At 42.2% G+C, this 10,404-nt stretch overlaps 1 long non-coding RNA gene across 1 annotated transcript; it reads right to left on the bottom strand.

Annotated features, from left to right (window-relative positions):
- Window positions 1-1,067: 1,067 nt before the first annotated feature.
- On the bottom strand, window positions 1,068-9,684 carry LOC138717520 (uncharacterized). The gene is made up of 3 exons (XR_011336884.1): window positions 9,542-9,684; window positions 7,341-7,456; window positions 1,068-2,930 (listed from the first exon to the last, which is right to left on the bottom strand). It is a non-coding gene; the product is annotated as an uncharacterized lncRNA (long non-coding RNA).
- Window positions 9,685-10,404: the final 720 nt, after the last annotated feature.

Raw genomic sequence — 10,404 nt, 5'->3', positions numbered from 1 at the left:
CAGGGGAAAGGGGACTATGGCAGAGGGGAGCGGGAGGGAGGCCCTCCCCTCATGCAAGGGCTTGCATTGGTGGGGCTCTTTCCACTGGTCCCGCTCCTCCCACCCAGCGATGGACAGAGGAAGGCCACACAGGGAATGGGATGAGATTAACCAAATGGTGAGAACTGGGCGAGGGGGAGAGTTTGGAGGGTGGGGGTGTGTTTGTTTTTGTTTTTTTCCCTTACATCCCAACATATGTTCCGTAGAAACTTTAAAGCTGGAAATCTGAGGCAAGCACGGGACTGACGTAAAGCAATTCCAATGTAAAAAGGCAAAAACAAAAATGAAATTACTTTCAACCCTCCCTTTCTACTCTCTTTATGTCATCAAAGTCAGTAAACAAGCATACAAGGTAGCCTAGTTCCCAGCAAAGCTGGCAAGAGCTTTTCCATATCATTTGATGGGAATGCAATGAAAACCTGAGCTGGTTTTGGGTTGGAGATTGCATTTTCTTGTGATTTTCCCTAGTGGTATTTGTCAGGCATGGGATCTCCAACGTGCAGGAACTGTTGTGTTTTTAAACACTTATGTGGATTCCCACTGCTACCTGTGGAGTAGGAAACAATCCCATGTGGGCTCTGGCAGGATGCTGTTACTCACAGTGTCGTTTCCCTTCCTGTGCCCAGGGTACAGAAGGCACCTAGCCTCGCAGTTTTTCACACAAGTGTGTCTCAGCTCCACTCACCAGTCCAGAGGAATCTTTTTATGGAGAAGGAAGGGTAGGAAAACTCACTTCCCACTGCTCATGGAAAGTAAATAACAGTGTGAAAAGGGCTGATTCACCTTTTAAAATACAGGCAATTTTTTTCACACATGACTTTTTTTTTCACACATGACTTTTTTTTTCACACGTGACCTTTTTTTCCTTTTTGCGGTATTTTCCCTGCTACAGTTATTATCCTAAATAACTCCATCCCATCTCACTGCTACCAACAGGGAGGCTTTACAGTGCTGTGGAGAACTGTTTTGAAGGTACAAATCACTTGACCTAAAGACTCTCCCTGGAGTGTCAGTGTTGCGCGCTGTATTTTCGCTCTGCCAAACCCTTTATTTAGCACATGCTAAAGAACATTTAACATTTAAAGATCCCCTCTGTACATCCTCTAAATGTCTCCATCCTTTGCTTTTAGATTAATGTCTTCTGTGAAAATTAGATGATTGATTACAGAGCCTTATTATTTACAAATGAAGTGATGTTCACGTATTGACCTTTCATTTCTATAGCTCAATACTAGTCCTTGTACAGTGTTTTTAATTAATGAAATCGTAACAGAATTAGAAGAAATGGAGAAAGAAAAGATGATCTGTGGATGCTTTTAACAATTTTTTAAGGTGGCTTGAACATTTAAAATAGCAGAAACTAATGTTGAGTCAGATTTTACATCCCAAATCACTGTTTGGAAAGTGAAAGAAATCGTCTCTTGCTTCCAGAGTTACTGCAAGCAGAAACACAGGAGAAAAGGACTGATCGATAGACACGAGTGAGCATTTGTCCTTCGCCCTGGTCTGTTAGCTCTTCTGCACTGGGGAATTAATTTCAGCCCAATCTCCTTGATCAGCAACCAGCAAAGACCACCTTAGCATTTTAAGATGAATGGCATCAATAGAGTCGGGCACTTTCACCAAAGCTCCCAAAACTATGATACTAGAAATGCTGAAGATTCTAGAAATGCCAAAGAGGCAAAGCGTAGCAAATTCACCTCCCTGCAGCAGGACCGGGGCTGCCTGGCCTTTCCAAAGCAACCTGTCAAGCCAGGGTGGATTAAATAATGGTGCAGCCCAGATCCTTGGTGTGTTGGGCAGTGACCAGTCCAGGCAGCCGTTCTGAACCCCATCTCCAGCCATGCTGCCTTGTATTCAACAGCCATGCGATCAGAATGGCTCAAACCCAGCTGAAAGAGGGATAAAGAGTAAGGAAGCAGGAAGAAAAGATTAAATATGGCATAAACACAGTCCATGGGAGTTTGAGGTTTAAAAAGAAATATGTTCTGCTTGGAAAGGAGAATAATACCTTGTGAGAGCCACGAGCAGGCTTGGGAAAGCTTTAGATTTCAAGAATAGCTTGGAAAAATCTTTTCTGCCGTGACTCTGACACAGTCCTCGTGTAAATGCTTTGGTCTGTTTGTGTGTGGTTTAGTTTGATCTCTTAAATGAGTAATTGTTTCTAATGAGCCCGAACATTTTGATGGGGTTGGGGGGGGCAGGCCTGCTAGAGACAGGCAGCTACCTTTGGCATGCAAACCAAGCTACTTGCAATGCTTCTTTAAGGTGGCTGGTCAAAGGCAGAGATGCTCGCAGCATGCAGGAAGCATAAACCATGGCAATGCTTTAATTTCCACTAATACAAGTAGACAAAAAAACTAAAAAAAATCACCTAAATATAGCTGGATTGTGTGCTTCTAATAAAAAGCCAAACAAGCAGAGCTAATCTCAGGTTAATTCCACTGTTCTTTCCCAGGAAGGGTAAGAAGAATTTTACACATGGACTTCAATGCATTCAGACCCATTAATAAAAATATCTGAAATATAAAGCAAATAATTTTGTTGCTCTGTAACAAAGATGTTAGTTAATACCTTACAGCTATAAAGGAACTATTGTAACTGCTGGAGAGGGATTTTATATAGATAGATATAGAGATATAGATGATATATCTTTCTATTAATGCAACAGAAACATATTAAAAATGTCTGTCATTGCAAGTCTGGAGAAAAATATTAGGCTTGAATATGGTCATTGAGGAAGGATAGAGGCAAGCAACAGGGGGAAGGCTTTAATTGAGTTTTCAGCATCCTATGGACACAGACATGCAGTACACACCACTCTTCAGAGGGTCTGTTTGGGAGGACTTTTTTCCCAATACACACAGACTCATGTGCAACATCCACTTCACCTATGAAAAAGAGAACAAAACACATGAGTGCCCTTCAGTACTCTTTGGGGAATATGAATGTGCTGCTCTACCAGTTAAATTGTTTGCAGAGTATGCTTTATTCAAGGCATCTCATCTACCATTTTCTTGCTAAAGGCCTGGTCCTATTCCTCTCCAAGTATCATCTTCTGACCCCAGCAGTGATAGTCCCTTCTTACTGAACTCCTATGAAATGATGTTGCAAGGAACAAAATTAAATGTATATCCAATATAGCTGAAACAATTCTGCTGTTTATGGTTGAGTCTCCTACACAAGCTAAATCATACATCTATGACACAACCCAAGGCATAATTTTGAGGAGGCAACAACAGGCTCCTGGCATCACCTGCTTTTGGCTCTCCCCACATCTCTACAGAAAAGTCACTAAGTGAAGCCCAGCCACCCCAAATGACAAAATTTTAGCCCTCATCAGAGCTGAAAATAGAAGATAGGGAGGGCTGCTGCTTGAGCACAATATATCCCATACATCCAGCTCACTGGGCTAGGCAGAACGTGGGGACCCCTCAGATGTGGAGCCAATAGGGAGCACTCTGGCTACCTGGGATTTTATAAATCTTTCAGCTATCAGTCTTTCAGAGCTCCAAATGCAAAATCCAGCAGCCCAGGATATCATGTGGATTTATGACTTGGGATTTATGAACTGGTCTGGATAAAATAAGAACTGCCTTGACTATTTTTTTTTTGAGGTTTGAAGAAAAGAAATAATAAAAATGAAAACCTGATTTTTTTTCCCCCTTTTCAAAGCTTGCTGTTTACACAAATGTAGATGTTTTGTATATATTCAATTATTTTGATTTGTTCTTCTTACTTGTGCTCTTCCTGGGGCTGAAAGAGGAGCTGTGCAAGCAGCACTGCTCCCACAGGGTTTCCTGCCTGGCAGGAATTGCTAAAGAAATCCTGGTCTTAAGGCATTCCCAGCCCCATTCCCAGACTTAGGAAAGGTGCTAGTAAATGTTTAGGGAGGTTTCTAGATCTCTCCAAACAACAGGATAGCTCCCCACAACGCCACTACTCCGGCTCTCACCTGTTTTCACTGCTATATTTGTTAAATACTTCTGCAGCTTTCGTTATTTGTGGCAAGCTGGGTGTTATGGGTGTGCATGTGTGTACAAGTATGTATGTGTGTGTGAACATTTGTTTATGTATGTATGTGTCCTTGTGCATACGTGTGCATATAAAAGTGTGTACATTTGTACAGTTCTACAAGGCACCAATTACATATACATATGTATATGTGTAGACATGGATACACACATGAATACATGTAAATATGCACACATGTATACGTGTAAATGTGTGTATGGGTATAAATGTACACACATATACAGATGTATAATTATATGCATATTTACAATTGTATGAGCACAGACCTATGCAGTCATGAGAGAGTATTGTGGATTGTTTGCATATTAATTCTTTGATTAGAAAACAATACAATCCATTTTTATTAATGCTATTAACTGTATGTATTTTGCATGACAGCACATCCCAAAGGACTTTCTAACCTTATTCATAGCTTATGGCCTTCATTTCAATTATTTTCATTTTCTTAAGAAAATGAAAATATGGCGTTTACTTTTGTCAGGTGGAAAAACTATCAGATATATTTTTGCCTCCTCTTCTGATTGACCCTTTCATACCCCTACCCAGTTTCTGAGATCCTTGAGTTAGCTCTCTGTTCTTTCTTTTATGGATCAAGGTACCCCTTAGGAAAAAAAAAACAACCAAATATAGCCTCAGCCTTTCAGCTTATCAGCTTTCCCATTCCCTCAGGCACAGACCTATCCAGGTACCTGCCCTGCCAGAGCATAACAACACCTTCACCCTGGGTGCTGAAACCTTTGCACACATCCTTCACCTCCTCCCATCTTGAGCTTGAGCACCACATAGATGCTGATAACACTGAATTTAATCTCCATGTGGGACCTGCTTGTACTACTGAGTATCTCCTAGAGCAAGTGTGGGCTCAGTTGATTCCTGGGGATGTAGAGGGAGAGAAGACCAGGGAGGGCAGCGTGAGGGAGGATGCTTTCACTCCTTTTCCTGGTGGCACCCCAGCTGCACATATGATGCCACACCAGCACTAGGGAAGGGGGGACGATGTTCTGCACAGGAAGAACAAGCTTTTACGGCACCTCTGGTACCTGCATAACCTCAGGTGGAGGTGCTTACCCCAGTCAAGGACTTCAAACTAGCCAACCAAACTTTTCCAGTCCCTAACATGTGGACTGCAGCCTGGAAGCACAACAGGCTCAGTCAAAGAAATGTCAGCAGGTCACTCTTTGTGAATCTGAAGCAACACAATTTGCTTTGGTTTAAATTACCACACATTCGGAGTGATTTCAGCATGATACACATCCCAGGAATAACTTGATTTGGAAGAGCTCAAATCATGTCTTAAAGCCAGATAAAATTGCTGCTTAAAATAAGAAATCCAAAGTTCTATTTTGTTTTAATTATTCAGTGTGAATTTCCCAATTGCTATCTCTTTTGAAGCTCAGAAGTGATGTGGTGAGCCATCAGGTTTGGGGTGAGGAGGCTAGCAGGCTGCTCTCACTTGGCACCTTCCTAACCTCAGCTTTGGTCAAGGAAGCTTAACAGAATTTCATGTGAATTAATGAGATTCAATGAACAATGAGGGAGGTGGTGGTTGGGGATCTGTCTTTCTGATTTTTCACCCCCCTAGGCATCTGTACCACTGGTACCTCAGGCACTCACTGCTGTTCCCATTCAGGCGCTGTGGAATTTTTGAAAGACAATTTTTCTTTTTTCTATACACTTCTCACTCCACTGGCAGCCACAGAAGGGCAGGTGGCTCTTGCTGTGAGACTGGAGATCTGGTACTCTACACTGGAGCAGCTGTGCCAGCACCAGCAAGGGCCAGGGAGGGCAGTGGGACAGCCGCTATGCCACGAGGATGTCCTGAACCTCTCACCCATCTCTGTGCAGCACCCAACACAAGCAAAAGCCTCGTATTTATTATGCCCACAGTGGCACGGTAGCCAAAGGCATCTTGGATGTTTGATGCTGGTACAGGGCTCCTGCTCTCCCCGGTTTCGGTACCATCTCCAGCATGGTCTTGCCATTAAAAATTATCTCCACATCTTAGGGCAAGGGAGGGGGCTGGGGGCAGCCTCTTGTGCAAGGCACTAAGTGTCTGGCCCCCACTAAGTTCAAAGACACCCTTCCCTCCCACCCCAAGGATGGATGTAGCCAGCCAGAGGATGGCTGGAGGCCACACAGACGGGAAGGTATGTAACAATCCATTTATCACTTTGCAAATATTAGTGCTGCTCGCATTTGCTACAGCAATATTTCTTCTTGGAAATTGGTGAAGTGAGTAATAACAATGTTATTTATTCTAAGACCTTGGAACTGAGAAGCAATAACAGGGGAGACTGTTCCTTTGAAAGCTTCGGAGGTGCTGGAAATAAAATGGGGGTTGGGGGGGAAATAGACCAACAAAGGTCTAGGTGAGAGAAAGCCATCGAAATCTCTTGTTTAATTTTGTTGCCCCAAAGGTAATAAAATGCCTTTTGTAATAATTTATATATAAACAAGGAGGAGTGGGAGGAGGGCAAATAGTTCAGATTCATGTTTTGCTGGCACATCCTGCAGGGTAGCAGGAGCTTCCCTCCTTCTGCCCCACAGAGGTTGCCCCCAGTGCCTGCTAGCACCTCAGGTTTGGTCTCTAGCAAAGTGCCTCCTTCACCACAGAGTCTGCTTGTCTGCCTATTTTTCTTTTTTTGTTTTCCTTTTCTTTTACCCCCTACCCCCTTCCCCTTACATCCCTTATCTGAATATATAAGGCTGCCCTTTGCTTAGATTTATGGGTTGGGGTAGTGTTGTGTGTATTTACAGTCTCCTGACCTACAGACCTACAGCTGAACAAGAGCAGGAGGAAACCAGGGCCCATTCCATAAACAGAGACAGATACGAGGGGGAGGCAGCAGGAATTGCGAGCAGTACTTAACATTTTTAACTATTTGGCCAAGCCAAGGAATTAGCGATTAGATTAGAGGCAAAGAAAAATGAGAAGCAGGGTTAAGAGACTGGGGGGGGGGGGGGGGGGGGGGGGAGGAAGAGGGCGGCAATGGCTGAAAGTGGCCCCTGTGTTTGGCACAGGGAGAAATTAAAAGTTATGGGGATTTTATAAAAGGTTTTCCGGGGCAAAAGGGAAGAGGGATGAAAGCGAATCTCCAAAGTGTCTTAATCAGAACTGTGCTTTCCTTGGGTAGAGCTGAACAGCTCTTTTCAAGTCTAATTGCCTTTTGAGGAGGTAGATCACTTAGTCTGTGTTTATTCAGGTACTAATTGCCTTAGATTAAGTAAAAAGAAAACCTTCCTCAATGATAATAAATATTTCTTACATCCGTATCTATCCGTTGGTTTGTCTGCAGAAATTCAGTGCAGACGAGACGTATTTCAAAGAGGCTGGAGAATTACTTGACTTCTCCAAGGCAAAGGCAGCAAAAGTGGCAACAACCTGGAAAATAAATAAATGAAATGCCATGTACGTAGGGGTCATGATATAGCATAAGTATATCAACATGATGAACAGCTTTGATGAAAATGGTAAACAAAACCACCCTCTCTTCCTGTGGCTTGTTTTACATTGCAATAAACCACTGACTCTATAACCTATCAGAACATGCTGAGATTTTACGCATCATTTCCAACTACTATTTGAACATTTGGTTTAGAGTAGTCATGAACTATAATTAATGGGATTTTTCTTTTCCTGATAAAAAGCAGGCTTTATTGTATTTTATTACCTGTTGGTCCAAAGCTCCATATAGATGACGTAAATTCATTGTAGGCTTTAGGATAGGGATAAAAGAAGGGGGGGGTGAGGGGTGTGCATATGATTGTGATGAATTAACATTAACCATCTGTAATCAAACCCAGAAGTTTAGCTCATGATGCCCCCTCCAAATTTTCTTTGCATCTACGAGTGAGCTGGTAGCACTCGGATGCCGAAATTTCAGACCAGCTCCTCTGCCAGGAGGAGAAGGGAAAAAAAAAAAAACCACAACCCAGGCATCACAAAGACCATTGAGATGAATGGCTCTATTTTATGAGCCATAAAAGTTTTATTCATCTTGACACCGAAACAGGTTTAGGCAGCGAGTTGACACGCCTTAAATAAATAAGTGGAATTAATTCCCCGGCTCTTGAAACAATAGCAGTGTGCCTGTAACACTGAGAGCTGCCCCGTTGTTTCCCGTTGCTGCTTGATATTGATATTATTTGTGGGGTTTTTTTCCTCTGGGGCCTGGTTGCTCCACTTCAGATTCTTCCCCTGTTTTATTAGAGGTTGAAAAAGGTTCAAGACCTGGTTGTACCACTGCTCCCACCGACAGCTAAGGAACCAGTTTGGCGTCTGGTTTGTCTGTTGTTTTACTGCTGACCTTCAAATCAACTTTCCCCCCTGACCCCAGGAGGCATCTATCATGACAAGAGGCTGTTTAACACAAATGGTGCCCATTTATAGGGGAAGAGAGTCAGAAGATTTCCTTGGTTGTGCTGTGGGGTTTTTTTGTTGGTTTTTTTTTTATGAAGAATTTGGTTTTTTCACCCCTCTTTTCTCAGTCACCACAGGTGAAATCCCTCCTAGCAGCTGGCTTATGAAATAATGCGAGGGGAGGCCTTAATGAGCTGAAAGCACCCTCAGCTGGAGATAAATATATGCAAATGAGATGCACAAACAAAGGAGCCCGGACAGAGAAATATCTGCAATTCCAGCAAAATGCTGCCTGCAGCTAGAAGATGAACAGCTTTGATAAAATGGTAACAAAAAGCACCTTTTTCTCCTCCAGCTTGTTTTACATTGCAATAGAGCATTGTTATTGTAACCCATCGGAGCATGCAGAGGTTTTCTGCTGCTGCTTCAGAGAAAAAAAAAAAACTGTTTAAACATTTGTTTTTAAGGCATTCATGGGCTATAAGCAATGTGATGGCTTGGGTTTTTTTGATGGCTTGGGGTGGGGGTTTTGGGGGGATTGGTTTGGTCATGGTGGGTGCGTTGGGGATGTCTTCTCTTTTTCCTTTTTAGCTTTTTTTTTTTTTTTTTTTTAATATTCTGTTACCTGTTGGTCTCTCTCTGACTCGGATTGCTGGTGACTTTTGTTGTGATGTTTTGTAGGGGGTTAGCCGTTGCTTCTCTAAAATAATCAGGAGTTTTGGTTTCAAAATTTGGAGGGAAAAGACACGTTGACAAGCAGCGAGAGGCAGCTCGAAGTGGGGGGGATAAGGGGCGAAAAAGATGGACTTGAACATTCACAAAGCAGCACACAGACAGGCAGCTTTAATGAAAGCAATCAAGTCTGAGCTAATTCACAGACATCTAACATGCTGATTTTAATAAGCTTTTAAAAGGCAATCTCTAACTTCTAAAAGTCACTCTTTTTAATTTAATTGGGGAGTTTTGGTTCATATATTGCCAAAACAAACACAGCCACTAAAATATGTTTTCAATATGTAAAAGTAGCATATCTAGACAATGTTTTAAATTAGGCTTGTATCGGGAGGGGAGAGGGGAGGACGGGGGATAGGAAAGAATGAAGCTTACTTTGGATAAGTTGAAGACATTTTCCAAGCAGAGTTCATCACGTCAAAATAATACCTTTATATTCTCATCCCTGCCTTTGTGAGTCCTCCCATGTGAATATATAGATGCTTCTTTATCTCTTGGCTTCTTCAGAAAACAGCCCCGATCATCTCTTGGAGGTACACAGATTGCTTTCTGAGAGACAGAGAAAATACTGTACTGTTTAACTTTTAACCTTATGATATCATTAAATAGATCATTACAGATTCATAAATGGAGGATAAACACTATAAACTTTAGAGGGCCCTTTACTCGAGGCACTAACCACAATTTTTAGAACTGGAAAGAAGAAGAAAAGTAGACTTCACTTTTTTTAAAAAATATCCCCCTTTTACTAGGTTATACACCTTTGGCATTTACAGCTGTTAAAGCAGACAAGTGTCCGATTCCCTGATGTCGAGTAGATTTCCTAATTTTTCATAGACTTCTGTTGCATTTTTGGCCCAATGTGAGGGTCATCAATCTAATTTGTGGGGTTACATGCTGGAAATTGGGATATACATGTGTGTGTGCTTTAATGAACCCTAAAACCTGACAGGTAGCTCTCTGTTAGCCCGCAGCTGCCCCAGCCTCAGGATTTCAAGAGTTAATAAAAACTTGGTTATATTAGAAAGGCTTTCTTTTTGCAGCCCAGGTTTATAACAGCATAATTATGTTCAACTGCTGTTGTTTGAAAAGGGCAAACAGCATCTTAGGCACAGAACAATGAAATTACAGCTGAGATTTAGGTTAGCAAAAGCCGTCTTCTGCAGGCTTTTATGATTCATTATTTCCCATTAAATACAGTATTAGAAGTGTACACCAGATAGCTCATGGTTGCTGCG

This window comes from Phaenicophaeus curvirostris, chromosome 2 (assembly GCF_032191515.1).
Source record: "Phaenicophaeus curvirostris isolate KB17595 chromosome 2, BPBGC_Pcur_1.0, whole genome shotgun sequence".
NCBI lineage: Eukaryota > Metazoa > Chordata > Aves > Cuculiformes > Cuculidae > Phaenicophaeus > Phaenicophaeus curvirostris.
The sequence above is the reverse complement of the archived record's forward strand: the minus strand, read 5'-3'. Positions and strand labels throughout refer to the sequence as shown.